Raw genomic sequence first — 15,783 nt, 5'->3', positions numbered from 1 at the left:
TTACTAAAAAAATATATTTAATTACAAATAGTTTTTTTTTCAAGTTAAACTATTTTATCAAAACAAATTTTTTCCTCCTTAATTAATTTTTCAAATTTTGGCTTTAAATTCTTTACAAAAGTCAAGCAAAATAAGCATTTTTTTCACACGCAATGGATCGATTGCTATAAATTAATTATACATAGTGTGGGTCCTTATTTGTTTAATTTTGGACAGAAATGTGTTTTCAATTTTCAAAATGTTGTGCAGTTTTAGATTTCTCTTGTTTTTCATACAAAATTAGTCTCATTTAGGGGTGCGCGGATTTATAAATAATTTATTTCTTACACGGCTCTGAATAAATAATTGCTTATGGTACTAGAAAATGTCCTGAAAATAATGTGTTATCTTGTGTCGTCTTGGATTTAAAAAATCAAGTCTGCTCACTCAGAGTTTTCATTAGTCGAAATTGTTATAAACAATGAAGCGTAAAAGTTAACAAAGACGATTCAAACTTTGAAAAAGCAACTTTTTAATAAGAAGGCTTAATGCACATAATACTTAATGCGTATATTTTTTATTTAAATAAAGACGAGATTAAAACACCATTTTTTAATTGTTGACCTTTTAGATTTAAAAGTCATTGCTTTGATTTGAAAATTAATTGTTCTTATCAAAAACTACATTTTTTATCTGAATATCTAACTATTTAATTATTTATTGAACATCAATCTTCTTCAGTTTGAAATTTATTTCCTTAGTAGGAAATTAGCTTTTTTTATTTTAAAATTAATTTTTTTAACTGAAGATTTAACTAAATTTGGAAAACAATTGGATAGACATTATATTTTTTTGGTAGAAAATTCATTTTATTTATTAGGTTAAAAATTGATCCATTTTTAAAATATTACCTTCCTTCGATAAGAAATTAGGCTTTCAGTTGAAAATCAATTCCTTTGGTAAATATATTTTTTTACTACAAGTAATGTTCTAAACCAAAAATTCTACTGAATTATTTGTGGACATTTTTGTTTCTGATTGACGCTCAATCGTTTTGGTAAAAAATTATTCGTTTGGTTAAAAATGGAACTGTTCCTTCGAAAATTGATTTTGCCTCTGATTTTAATGTTAGTACAAAAAAATGAAAGTTAATTTTTTGAACTGTAAATTTAACTATTTGAAATTTGGTTGAACATAAAGCTTCAGTTAGATATTCAGCTTCCTTTTTAAAAATCCAAGTAGTCTATTAAAAAACGCATTGGAAATTATAATATTTTGTGAAAATGAGTTTTTTAATACAAATATAACTGTTCTATTTTTCGTCGAAAAAATTTTTTTGTGGCCATTTATTCTTTTTGGTTGCAAATTTATCTGTTCAGTTAAAAATTTACTGTTTTGTTAATAATCTTTTTTATTTGGCTAAACATTAATTTTTTAAGCTCAAAAGTAAACTTTTTTCAATCTATCTTTTGTATTAGAAAATTTATGAATTTTGTTAAGAATTTGTCTTTTTTGTAGAAAATTCATATTCTGAATTTAAAATTCAAATATTTGCTTAAAAATTTATTTCTGTATTATAGATGGCTTCTTTTAGTTTGAAGTTAATTTTTTTTTAAATTTATTACATTTCGTTGAAAATGATTTTTTTTAAAATAAATATTCTTACTAAAAATATAGACATTGCATTTATACCAAAAGTTTAGCGACATTCCATTTTTCGAGTTTTTCAAATTAGCCAATCGGAATTAAGGAAAAGCGACAAAAATACTTTCGAGATTTTCGTGACGAACAGTAGACTTTTCAACTAAAAATAATGATTTATTTAAGAAAAATTTTAGGGTTTTATTATGGGTTTTCTATTGAATCAATTCGCATTTGCGTAAAAAAGCCAGGAAGGAAAAAAGTGGAAAGTTTTTTGACTTTCAAATTGTTTACGTTTTTATTGGATTTCATACAGATTTTTTTAAGTTTCATGCTCGCAGGATGATAGAAAATTGCCATTTTTTTGCGAGGGGTCTACATTTTAATAATAATTTTTTAATACTTATAAATGTGAACTTAAGGATTTTTGGGGTCGCTGAATACGAATCTGGACTCAGATTTTGAAAATTCAAAATGGCGGACCTAATATGGCTGCCGAAATTGGGAATATTTTTGGACTTAATCTGAAAATTGGTATACAGGGGTTTTTGGGGTCAGCGATCACGAATATGAACTCAAATTTTGGAAATTTAAAATGGTGGATCCAAGATGCCGCCCAAAACTTGGAATATTTTTGGATTTTTTTCTGAAAATTGGTATAAAGAGGTTTTTGGGGTCGCGGATCACGAATCTGAAATCAGACTTTGAAAATCTAAAATGACGGATCGAATATGGCGATTTTGAATTTTTAAAATCTAAGTTCATATTCGTGATCAGAGATACCAAAAACCCCTGAACACCAATTTTCAAAAAAAAAATCTAAATTTTGGCCGCCATATTGGATCCGCCATTTTGAATGTTCAAAATCTGAGTTCGGATTCGTGATTAGCGACTCCAGAAACCCCCTGTATACCAATTCTTAAAGAGAATCCAAAAATATTCCAAATTTAAGTCGCCATATTGGATCCACCATTTTTAATTTTCCAAATCTGAGTTCAGATTCGTATCAGCGACCCCAAAAACGCATATGCATGTGTAAAGGAGCGTTATGATAGTTATACGAAAAATTATTGTGGATTATTAAATCATAGTTCATTTTAAAAATTTTGAATATAATACAGATATGTGAATATCTATGCAATGAATTAATTAATCGCGCTACAATTATAGAAAAATTTAAGGTGTGCCTTGTACTATTAATATCTCACAATCTAGCCTGATTGCACTTAAAATAGACTTTATTTCAGATACGGAAACTAGCTATGCTTATTAGCAGAAAGAGATCATGCATGGTCTATTCAATGATATTCAAAATTCAAAATGCTTGTTCTATCTTAAAAGCTTTCGCAATGTCGTTTCCAAGCTATTCCTACACATTGAACTTTTTCATGATTCTGTAGGTTTTCCGGGACATGATCAACGATAAAAGGCAAGATTAAGTAATCAAATAGCTGGATTTTTCATTCTATGATAAAGAATATTTTCAAGCAAAAAAAAAAGTATGCAAATTTAGGGACACCTTGTACTATTAATATCTCACAATCCGGGCTGATTTAACTGTGAATAAACCTCACTTTAGACACAAAATCTAGCTCTATTAGTAGTAGAAGGTCACGAGCAAGGTCTATTCAATGATATTCAAAATTCGAAATGTTTGATCTAGCTTGAAACCCATCGCAATTCTCTCTCCAAGCTGTTCCCATTCATTGGAATTTTTCATGGATCTGTTGGTTTTCCGGGGCATATTCAGCGATATTAGTAAGCATATATATAGTCGTAAATGTGCTCCAAATTTTAAAGTTATCGCTTGTAAAGTCTACACGGCAACATGAATAACCTCATCAGCACTTTGCTTCTTGGATTCTTGATTTCTTTTAAATTTGGTGGTAAGTGTTATTGATATAGTACAAATCTCACTGCATATATAGAATATCAGATTTATTTCCAAAATTAAAAAACTGACGACATGAGGCTAAAGTAAAAAAATACCAAATTAAATAAACTTCTTGAATTAACGTCCTTTAGACACGAAAGCGAGTTAACTTAGGATTGGTCAAATTTTGAAGTATTTTATACTTAAGGATCAAAACATATTATTGATTTAGGTTACTTAATTTGAAACTCATATAAATTAAAATTTTTCATTATATAATCCCTAATTATAGAATTTTTTCCTCTCCCAACGAATTTCCAAAAGTTTGTAGTTCACGTGAATAAAGCCTCGGAAATATTCTAGGGTTGGTTTTTAGACGAAGTTTAATATTATAATGGAGATGGACACATCCCAGTAGGCACAAAATTTGGCGAGGTCTTTACGACATCGTTACGACAGCTTTACGACAAATTTGCGACATCATATGTCCATGTCGTTAAGTTGTCTTTACGATATCGTAAGTAAGTCGTATGATGTGACGATGTCTTTACGATATCGTAAAGCTACCAAAACGACATAAACATAGGATGTCGTAAAGTTGTCGTAAATATGTCGTAACGATGTCGTAAAGACGTCGCTAAATGTTGTGACCACTGGGATAACTTGGAGGTTTTTAAATAAGAATATTTAAATATTTTATATTAAAAAATGTATTGGCTATTTTACATGGTGATTCTTTAGAATAATTTTGTTGAAAGTACTAGGGGTAGCTTTTATGGAGTTTCTAATGTTATGACGGGATGAAGAACATAATCTAAAGTGTTCTCAATATAACTTTTGTGACTATTTTTAATTTGAAAATTGATTTTCTGTTACACATGCAGCAACTTATGAACTTTTTCGTGAAAGTTGCTAGTGGTCGTATTTGGACGCTGCTTAATATTGTTGAAGGGATAGAAACAAAACTTTTACTTTTCAATACACGACGTTTTGAGAGAACTGATGTACTAAAGGTAGGAAAAAATTAGTACTTTAATGAATGAGAAGGAAGAAAATCTCGGGAATCTTTAATTACAGTAGGTAATGGTTTTTGTGACCTTGGAAAGGTAAAAAAATTAAGGTCAAATGTCTGAGAAGCGACTAGATGCCCTTTTTCTGAATTGTCATTGTTTTTTAGGGTAAACAAATGTTCAAGAATTTTCAAGTTCACTTGAAGGTCAAGACGATGTTTCTTAGACTGAATTCTGTGCCCGAATGAATTTCTCTTATAGGCTTCAGAATGAGGATAGCTATCACAACACTCACCATCCCAAACATACTCAGACAGTCACAATTATTTCCCATAAGATGTAAAGACTGTGACTATGTATTTACAAAAGTTTTGCGCGATTGATTAACGTGAGTCATCTTGTCTCCCACTCTTGCTACCAGTGGTACAATCAGCCACGAAGTAACTGTTCAAAATGCTTTTCCTTGGCTTGAAGACACAAACGTAGACGTCTTTCAATACCGTCCACAATTTTCAGCAAAGTTTCTCGAGAGATGGCTTCGCAAGCTGCCCGAATCCTTTTCATCAGATCTTCTCTTGCTGTGGGTCACTGAGCAAACCCTACATTTTTAATATAACCCTATAAAAATTAGGTGATGTTAGATTTGGTGTAGTAGGGTCTATTTAATTAGCCATTTACTATTCCGCAACACAACATAACACTCCCTCGATTTTGATGATCTATCGGTCTGTACCAGATGGGAATTTTTGTCTGAACAATAATGCCAGTTATGTCTATTGAGCCCATTGACAAAAATCAATACTTGCTAAAATATGATAAGGCATTACACAGTCTTTACATGTTATTCGATATGAGTTGCTACTAACGGGGTGTGTTTAAGGGGGTGCTGTGATAACAATCCACAGCCTGAAGTCTACAAAAAAATGCATCCGGGCACAGAGTTCAATCTAAGAAAAATCGTCTTGACCTTCAAGTGACCATGAAAATTGACCTGAAGGTCATAATGGTCAACGTGATGTACACCTTAACGTTTCATCTACTTTTGTCAAGCATCTGGAACGTTTTTTTACCCTGAAAAGCCATTACAATTTACAAAAAGTGCATCTAGTCGTTTCTCAGACATTTGACTTTCATTTTTTACCTTTCCAAGGTCACGAAAGAAATTTTTTCAGTGGTTATTTTTGACGTGTAATTTCCCTCTCTTTTTAAATCCGCAGTCAAAAGTAGGGTTTTTTTATTTAGGAAAAGGGTCTCACGTCCATTTGATCTTTTGAAAATTGACATCAATGTCATCGTGTATATTTAATAGTAAATATATCCTACATTTCGCACTCGTTGCTAATAAATTATAGCTGACATCATTAAGAACCTTATCGGCACTCTGCTTATTTCCTTCGTGATTTTTTTTTAATTTGGTATAAAAATATCTAGATGACAGATAAATTTTTCTGATTTGCCGGGGTATTTACGCTAACTGGAATTAGCGGTACACTTATCGCTGATTCAGATTTGGAGAGTAGGGCTTTCCATAATTAATCATTTATTTTTAACACTTGACAATTTTAGGTTACTCAATTTGAACTTTATCGAAATTTAAATTGTTTATTATATGATTCCTAATTTTTAGATTTTTAATTGAATTTATTTTAGTTTCCCATCGAAATTGAAAAATCTCTTATTTTATGTAAATAAGACCTCGAAAGGATAACTTTGAATCGACAAGAATCTGTTGTGCTAGCAGCTTTGTTTAAGGCGGAAGGAGTGGAGGGGGGGGGGGTAAGGTATAACGGTGAAAAAAGGCAAATATTTAGGATTTTTTTGACGATGCAGATAGTGTAAGTTCATTCTGTCAATTTCCATATCATAATGCAACGTTTAAACAATAATTTCCTAAATTTTCATAGAAAAATTTATAAAAATTCAGCGAGGACAGTGAATCTCTCAAGCTGTCTCAAAAAATGTTGTTTTGCGGTGTAGATCATAACTCGCAGCAAAAGCGTCGGAATTAAAAAAAATTAAAATGCATTAATTGAAGCAGGTAACTTTCGTAACTTTCGAGCAAGTAGAGAAAACCGGTCTGGATCAACGGACGCTCAAATATTCATAACTCCGTCAATTTAGCTCAGATCGACATGAAATTTTAACACAATATTTTGGAGATATTGTCCATTCGTTTAAAAGAGTTTTTTAAAAAAATAGAAAAAAGCTTACGAGAGAAGGGTGGATTTGTGAAATGTAATAGGGATGGTTTCTAGATATCGCCTTATATTGTTATAGGGCTGAGAACATAACTTAGAATATTTTTCAGTGTGAATTTTCTACATATTTTTGCTTGAAAATATATTAGCAGTTTTAGGCGGCGAATCTTCGTACCTCATTCATTGAAAGTGCTAGGGGAAGATTTCAAGCGCTGCGTAACATAATCATGAGGTTATTAACAAAAGCCAGATGACTTTCAGATGCTTTTTGATACTGCTATGAGGCTGGAAATATCCCTCACAGCGATAAAATCTAAGGGGATATCCTATTTGATCCCATCCCAGTGGGCACAAAATTTGGCGACGTCTTTACGACATCGTTACGACATATATACGACATCTTTACGACGTATTTACGACATTTTTATGACATCCTATATCCATGTCGTTTCGGTGTCTTTGCGATATCGTAAAGACATCGTAAGATCATACGACTTCTTTACGATATCGTAAAGACACCTTAACGACATGGACATAGGATGGCGTAAAGTTGTCGTAAAGATGTCGTAACGATGTCCTAAAGACATCGTTAAACTTTGTGCCCACTGAGATTTATCTCCCACATTGTCCCAAGGATATCTGAGGGATGACCTGTCAGATATCCCACAATGCTGAAATCGGGTTATCCTAGAGATATCCCTAGTGTATCGAGAATAACTTCAGTATATTCAGGATATCATCAGTATATTAAGGATATTCCTGGGATGGATCCGGGATATTTAAATGTCCTAAGTAAGATATTCGACGGATTATTCCTAGGATATTCTTGGGACAACAAGACAGATCAATGGAATCGAATGGGATATCCCGTTATATCCTTCTGCTGTGAGGAATGTTTTAAACCCCATAACAGTATTAAAAAGAATCTGAAAACCATCCCTAGTATTTTTTACAAAAAAGTTCAGAAGTCGCTTCATGTTTTATTCAATGTACTAGGAGTGGATTTCAGTGGCTACCTAACATTATTATGAGGTTATTAAGACAATCTGGAGTTTTCTGTAGATGCGTTTTGTAAACACCTTTTGAAACATTTCTGTTCGAGATTCTTATTTAAAAATTTATATATATTTTGTTGTTGTGTTTTTGCCATATTTGTTTAATAATATCATAATTAAAGTGAAAATTTTTTTGCTTGCAAATCGAATTTTATCAATGTGATGATTTTTAACTATGTACGTTAGGGCGGTCCAAAATTTTTTGTCGAATTTTTATGAGGATACCCCAGAAATTTGATTGAATCCACACAAAAAAATGCGTTTGTTTGGTTTTGAATAAAATGATATTTAGAGGTGCCGCGAGCCCCGCGAAGTTTAATACGTATTTTTCATAAGAAAAAAGACGTTCTTGTCAATCTTATTTCGAATACTCAATATTATTTCAATCGAGTTCAAACACATAACAATTTGTTATTGGTTTTAGCTATTTTCCCATAGAATGGAATTAGTAAGATGCAGTTTTTTCAAAAATTGTCCACTTGTCCAATTTTTAATTAGGGGATAGTAATAGTTCATGAATGCTAACAAAAGTGATTGTTTAAACAATTTATTATTATTATTATTGTTAATAATATTCTCTTAGAAAAATGCTACAAAATTGCAGTTTAAAAAAAATCACTGTCAGTCAAATTTTCAATTAAGGTAAGTTATCTAATTATTTAGAGTAAAGAAAATTAATTGTTAAACAATTTATCATTATTATTAATATTATTATATTCAAATAATTCTAGAAAGATTGTTTTTTTTTTAATTTTTGGCTTTCTGTATAACTTTCAATTAAATTGCAGTAATAATAAATTTAAGTTAACAAAAATAATTGTTTAAACAACTTATTATCATTATTAATAATATTCTCTTTGCTTCATTGGTGGAATGTTGCAGTTTTTTCTAAAACTTTAACTGTTTGCCTATTTTTTGTTAAGCGTGACTTAATAATTAATTAAATACAGAAAAAATAATTATTTGTCCTTTTTTAATACTGTCCTTTTTTAACTTAGTGAGGTTATAATTGATAAAAGTTAACAAAAAAAAGTTGCGTAAACAACTTAATATTGTTCTTAACTATCTTTTCTTAGGTAATTGCTAGAAAGTGACGGTTTTTCTCCGATCTTTAACTTTGCATCGCCTTCTTATTTATGAATGAATAATAAGTCAACCACGACAAAAATGATTTTTGAAAAATAGTATTGTTGTTTTAAGTAAATTATTCTCATTCTTTTCCATAAAAAAGAAAGAGATTTCTTAAAATATAGTTTTATCTAGTGTTCATTAATTAATTGTTAACAATTGAGCAGGCGAAGAAAAGTTGAGGATTTTTATTTTTAAATATCCCCAACTTCCTATCACTTATCTAAGAAAAAATAGTTGTAAAAAAAATTAAATTGTTTTAAAAACTTTTTTGTTAACTTTAATTAATTATTATGTCACTGAGTGAAAAGGGACGGAAAGGTAGAAATTGCGAAAAAAACCGCAACGATCAGACATTTTGGTAGATGACGATAGTCCTGAACAATAATAAATTGTTTAAACAATTTTTTAAAACTTGAATTCATTATTACTTCACTTTTATTGAAAATTGGAGAAAAAGCCAGAAATTTGAAAAAAACGGAATCCTTCTAGCATTATTTATATATAATATTACAGTGAAACCCTTCAATAGCCCTACCTTCAACAGTCCGTCTGGGAATTGTTACCGCTCCGTAGGTAGGTACAATAATGAAAACTCATGAGCCAATGTTAATTAATATTCCACTACACTGTTAGTAATTATTTTTAGAAGAAATAAAGAATTATAAAAAAAAATTATTTAGACCAATTCCATTTGTTTAAATAATTGGAAATTAATTAACCAATGATAGTAAATATTCCACTACATTAATAATTTTAGGTAAAAAGAGACAAGAATAGAATGCTTAAAAGTTCGATTACTCGAAGAATTGACATTTTTGGTTTTAGGGTAGTTTTCAGGTACGCCTGGAGGTTTATTAGGGGGGTCAAACTCATATGTCTGATAGATGAAATTCTATGTTAGATAGTTTCCTACAGGTTCCCATACTTTCGTGTCACATTTTTTTAAACTCAGAAAAATTATTCTAAAAACTCAAAAAACTTATTGTTCCCCGTGCATTTTACATGGGAAACTGGAAGTCAAAACCGGCACTTGTTAAAATATAAAAAATTAAGGAAATTTTTTTTCAGATTTGGAATAAAATGGGGGTTATCGTTTATATCTAGCATGCAAAGAAATTTCGCCATGCATTTTTGGACCACACTATTGCTTGCACTTCCATTTTTCACATAATTTTCTTACAACTACCTCTTATGAATTAACATCGAGCCAAACCTTATATCTAATGCCCTCGCTTTTATAGCCCATCCTTCCTCGCTTCGCCTCGCCTCGCAAACATGTCCCTATTTTCTCGCTATGCCTCGCATTTCCATTGTCTATTCCTCTTCATCCTTCCTTCTCTTCTTCACAATCTTACCCAACACCCCCTTCACCCCAGCTACTGCCTTTTTGTTCCACATTTAATGCAAGAATACATGCATGCTTAACCCACTCCTTTCCACCTCTTCACACTCCTCCGACCAATGCTTAACTTTTGCATCCCCCTTCCCGTACAACTCACACGTTCTATTCTCTGTAGAAGGCCAGAACCTTTAAAAATCCATTATGCAAACGCATCTCATTCTTCCTATAAGTTCCTGACTTCTTTGTTCTCCTTTCTCACACAAATGTTGCGCTCTTTCCCTTGGCATAATCCACACATATTTTCCGTTAAACCTTAAATCTCGTATTCTCTTCTCTCCTTCTCTGCTTCTGCCTTCTCTTTCTCCATCCCATTTTTTTGAACCAACTCATCTTCCTTCCTTCCTTGTGCATCCTTCTCACTTCATCCATCTACAATCCATTCATTCTAAAATACCTTTTCCTTTCCACGTTCATCTTCGCACCTCTACGTCTGTTTTCCTTCTCCCAGTAACATCCCCTAACCAGCTTACTTCCTCCCTCTTCCAAAAATGTCTCCTCACATTTACATGCTCGAGTCACCGTTATTATCCCTAAACTCGTTCTTCCTATCTCCGCGCTGACAATATATTTCGGCGTATTCCTTGACAACTCCAGTGTCAACTTTACATACCTCTCCTGTATCCTATTTACTTCCTTACTTACCTTTCAACGCCACACCTTCACTCCGTAAAATAAGATACTGATTACTAGCAAATCGAACAATTTCATTTTTCTCACAAACTCATCTGCGAACAACCTCTTTCCCACCCCCACACCTGCCTCATCACTACATTTGCCTTTATCAACCTCTCTTTTATTCCACTACCCTATTCCTCCGAAACAGGAAGCCCAGGTACACAAACTCTTCCACCTCCTGAACCACTTTCCCCTTTCAACTCCACTTCCCTTCCTTATCACTCCCACCTCCTTTTATGAACACCAAATTTTTAAGATGTGATATACCTAACCAGAAAGTATAAGTTACTGAACATGTCTGTTTTTTGCAGCGTATGTGTAATAAACACACGCGACCAACTCAGACAGAAGAGTGGTCGTTTTAGACTTTTAATTCGAGTAAGCTTTTTTAACAGAGCTATCGAATTGTTTAATTCTAAGTGCTTCAATTAAGAATCGTTGAATGTTTAATTTTTAAATTGATATTTGGTTTTATCCTAATGATAAATACGTGTTTTCTTTTTACAGAATTGAATGCTGCTAGTAATTCGGGAGGAGGTTCTGATAATACTGGATCAAGTTCTCGCCGTCCCTCAAAGGGCGGGGGCAGGCAACCAGGGGCCGGTCGTCCGCCAGAACCAAATATTACGCCGCCATTACCGCCAGTTACAAGCCCCTTCCCCGATAGGGTCTGCCAGTATAGGAATAAAAATATTCATATGTGGTTAAACCCGAACCGCGAACTAGTGAAAGCTAACTTCCATGGAATGCTTACTCAAGATTACGATGTTGAGAGAATGCTTGGTCTTTTAATCGGCGTTGATGTCATAGGAGGTTATCAAATGGTCGTGTATGTGTATCAAAATGAAACACTTTTGGCAGTTCGAGCACCGAGAATTATGTGTAAGAACAATTCATTAATTATTCGAAAGACTTTTTGTCAATTTTAATCCCATTACTGCTTCTTCTAAAGGGGTGGGAGGAAGGTTGCAGCGTAACAAAATACTCTTTTTGCGAATTTTTTTAAGAGTTCAGATGAAGCAAATGTATTTAAACTTTTTGTAAATTATTAAGTATACCTTTGGCAATATTTTGTAATTTTTTCATTTAAAAATATTTTTAAAAAAACCGATGATAGAGATTGTCCGAGAACGTCTTCGAAAAAAAAAATTCGCGGTGTTCACTGGATCTTAGTTGGAAATTATCGGAAATCAAAAACCATTTAAATTTAGTCAAAGTATCATCAAATCTTCCCCCAACGTTCTTTGATTATCTTTTTTGAATTTCGAAAATTTCGGTGGTCATCTACAGTGTAATCTGCTATTTTCCACGAAAAATTCCACCATTTTGGGGGTCATAAACACCCTTTGTGTAAAAAAATTTTTTGATAAACGTTGGGGGGAGGTATTTTATTTGTAGCAAATTTGTACCAAGTTCGAATTGATTCGGTAAGGTAGTTTTGAAATGGCAGTGAACACCGACTTTGAAAAAGTAGTTTTGTGAAAATCGTATTTAAAGTTATAGAAGACCGCAGCTGTCAGTGCTGTGGTGCTAGAGGATAGGAGACTAATTAGACAAAAATTTCGAGAGTTTTGCTCAGATCGACCTAAAATTTTGAGAGTATATTCTTGAAATATTTAACAATAAGAAAAAAAAGCAAAAAAAATCAATTTTGTGAAAGTGCAATCCCTTACTCCATCCCTGTCTCCAAGATAACCTAAATATTTTTTAAAAAGATTACGATCCCCATGTACGATAACAGAATATGATGAGAAAAAATATTATAGAATTTTCTGTAATCAATTATGAAATTAATTAGTTTTATGTTTTAACCAGAATTAGGGAAAACCGAAAAAATATGCAATGCTTCTTACGATAATTAAAATACTAATGTGAATAAAATCTTCAAAATTTAAATAAATTATTATTAAATATTCACGTTCTGTGAAGCTCTTAAGGATTTCCGTAAATTATTTGAAATAGCTTAAAATCTTCGAGAACGTTGAAAATCTCTGCAAACACCTTGGAATATTTAAAAATCTCCACAAACCTATACAATTCTTTGAAATTCCTTAATTCTTCGGACTAAATTTGTGAAATTTTATTAAAATATTAAGTATAAACCTCCGTGGTTTTGCATAACATTTTTTATATTATTCCCTTAAGTTCCTGGAAATTCCCTGTAATATTAAGATCCTGGAGAATTTATTAAATTACTTTAATTTAAAATTTTTTTCTTCAAATGTTTTTATTCTATAAATTATTTCTTTATGATTAATGCAAAATATTATAAATCGTGTCAATTGCTTGCAATGTTTAAACTGCTTGAAAATTATTTGAAGTTTTCCAACTAACTTTAAACCTCTATATTAACCTTAAAATTTAGGAATCAGAAATTAAAAATCCATGTACTTCTGAAACTTGTGCGTTAAATTAAAAACGCAAAATATCCATTCTTTAAACAATTAAATTGCATCATTTTAAAATTATGAAAAATAATTAAAAGTACATTGCTGAAAAATAATGGTTCTAGCGGAACGCACCTTAATACCTGATCTACTAACGAACTTTTCAAAGACCAGCCACCTGAATTTGGATAGTGAAAAAGGGGAAAAGTTGCAAGAGCAATAAAATTGATTAATTGTTAATAAAATAGTATTTTGAAGTTTCTTTTGAAATCAAAAATAAAAGTGACGATTTTTGTAATTACACTATTTTACTGCAAAAATAAATAATTACATGAAAACAATTACCTCCCATCACTGTTATTGTATACTTTAGATAACTTTTAGTTAGATAAGAAAGTTAAATTCTTAGATTGATTTTTTATCTTTTATTTACAAATCTTTATTTTATTTTTAAGCTGGAGACTATCTGGAACCCACTCGTGAAGAGTGGTTCATTGCTCATGGTCGAACATACTGGATTGTGTCTGTAATTCCTGTGGAAAATCCACTCAAAGAAGGAGACCAGTATCGAACATATCGGTACCTTCCAGAAAAAATTAAGCTCTTTCCTAAGGGAAATAAACGACAAATTAATCTAAGAGATCAGAAAGAAAAGTTCATCTATCCTTTCGGTATAACATTTTGTTCCTACTCTTTAAATGGTAAAAAACCTTATTTACAAGTTATGGGAGGTTTCTTTCCTCAGCCCAATGTCTGGGAAAATAGAGTAGAATTGGTTTGCTAAAAATATTGTCACCAATGTGCTCAATATTGCTTTTCAACTGCTAGATTTTTTTAAAGAATAGCTACACAGTGAACGTTATTACTGAAGGATTGTGGTATTCGTGCGTAATTTTAGACGGCCTTGTAAACTGATATATTAAGTGAAGCTTGATGTATGATACTTTTTTAATTCGAGGCTGTTATTAATAAATTAATACACTTAACTTACCAATTTTTTTAAATTGCTGCTTAAGCATGCCAAGCAAAAATAAAAAAAATGAATGTGAACTCTCTTTTGTTAAACCTCTTTTGCCTTTAGCAAACACATTTCTATTGCGTATCTCGTGCCTTGCACTCGATTTTGTCAGTAATTTCAACCTTTTTATATTATGCTCAACACATTTATATCAAATATAATACATTTTTTATGTAATTCTGTCTAGGATTGCTTAAATATTCATTATTTAATTTTCTTTACTTTGAATGTTTTCTTTTATCACTAAAAAAAAAACAAAAAGCTTATCCTATAAAAAAGTAATTCATAATAAATGTGTAGATCTTTTTTAGGAGCACAATTTTTGTCGATTTACCTCTTTTCGTCTTTTTCTTTGTTCTTACTTTTCGAATTTTTATGAAAAAAAGAATAAATAAATAATCATGCAGGGCCTTGAAGAAGTAACGTTTTTCTCTGAGACATTTTTTTCTATAACACGCTGGGTTTACCTTTAAATGCCCATTTTCGTTTGGTTTTTTTGGATTTAAAAAATCTTATAACTTTAGTAATTTTTATTTTGTTTTCAAACTGTTAGAAATTTCTGTAAGAATTTTTTAGAGACGCGGCACTAAAGCTTTATGGGGAAAACTTTTCTACATTTTCCGAAACTGTAACAGAAATTTCAGTAACGGTAACTGCATCAAACTTCAGTCACATGTATCACAAAATTATTTTGCAATTTAGGAAATTTCAGTTACTGTAACTGAAAATACCTATGAGTTGAATTTTTTTTTTGTTCATTATTTCAATGCAAAACATGAACGCTATATTTTTCCTAAAAATATAAATAGATGAAATAGAAATTTACTCACAAAATTTATACAACACGTTGTTTTATTTATTATAAATAATATTCGTGTGTAATTTTTATTAAAAAAATTAAATTTTTAAACAGAAAATATGAATTTTCAGCAAAAAAATTAATTTGTAGCAAAATAGCTAAATCTTCAACTAAAGAAATTAATTTTCAACCAAAATACGAATACTGCCTAAAAAATGATTTCTTAAAAAAGTGGTTCAACAAAAATTTTCACAAAAAAAAAGTTGTATCCTCAAAGAGAAAAGATTAACTATCAAGCAAACAGTAGCATTTTTATCCAAGAAAGTAAAAATCTACTAAGGCGAATACATTTTTTAATCGAAAATACAAATTAAAAAAAATTAAATTTTTATCCGAAAAAGTTTTCACTTTTACTTTTCGTCATAAAAATATGAGCTTTAAACGAGAAAAAATTTGTTTATGAGAATTATTGCATTCTATACCCAAAAATATGAATTTTCAATAAAATAGTTGCGTGTTTTACAGAGAAGAAAAAAAAAACATTAATACAAAATTCTTGAATTTTAAACCAAACCGTTGCATTTTTATCGAAGAAAGATGCAATTTATAGTAAAA

The sequence above is a fragment of the Belonocnema kinseyi genome, chromosome 3 (assembly GCF_010883055.1).
Source record: "Belonocnema kinseyi isolate 2016_QV_RU_SX_M_011 chromosome 3, B_treatae_v1, whole genome shotgun sequence".
Lineage (NCBI taxonomy): Eukaryota > Metazoa > Arthropoda > Insecta > Hymenoptera > Cynipidae > Belonocnema > Belonocnema kinseyi.
The sequence above is the reverse complement of the archived record's forward strand: the minus strand, read 5'-3'. Positions refer to the sequence as shown.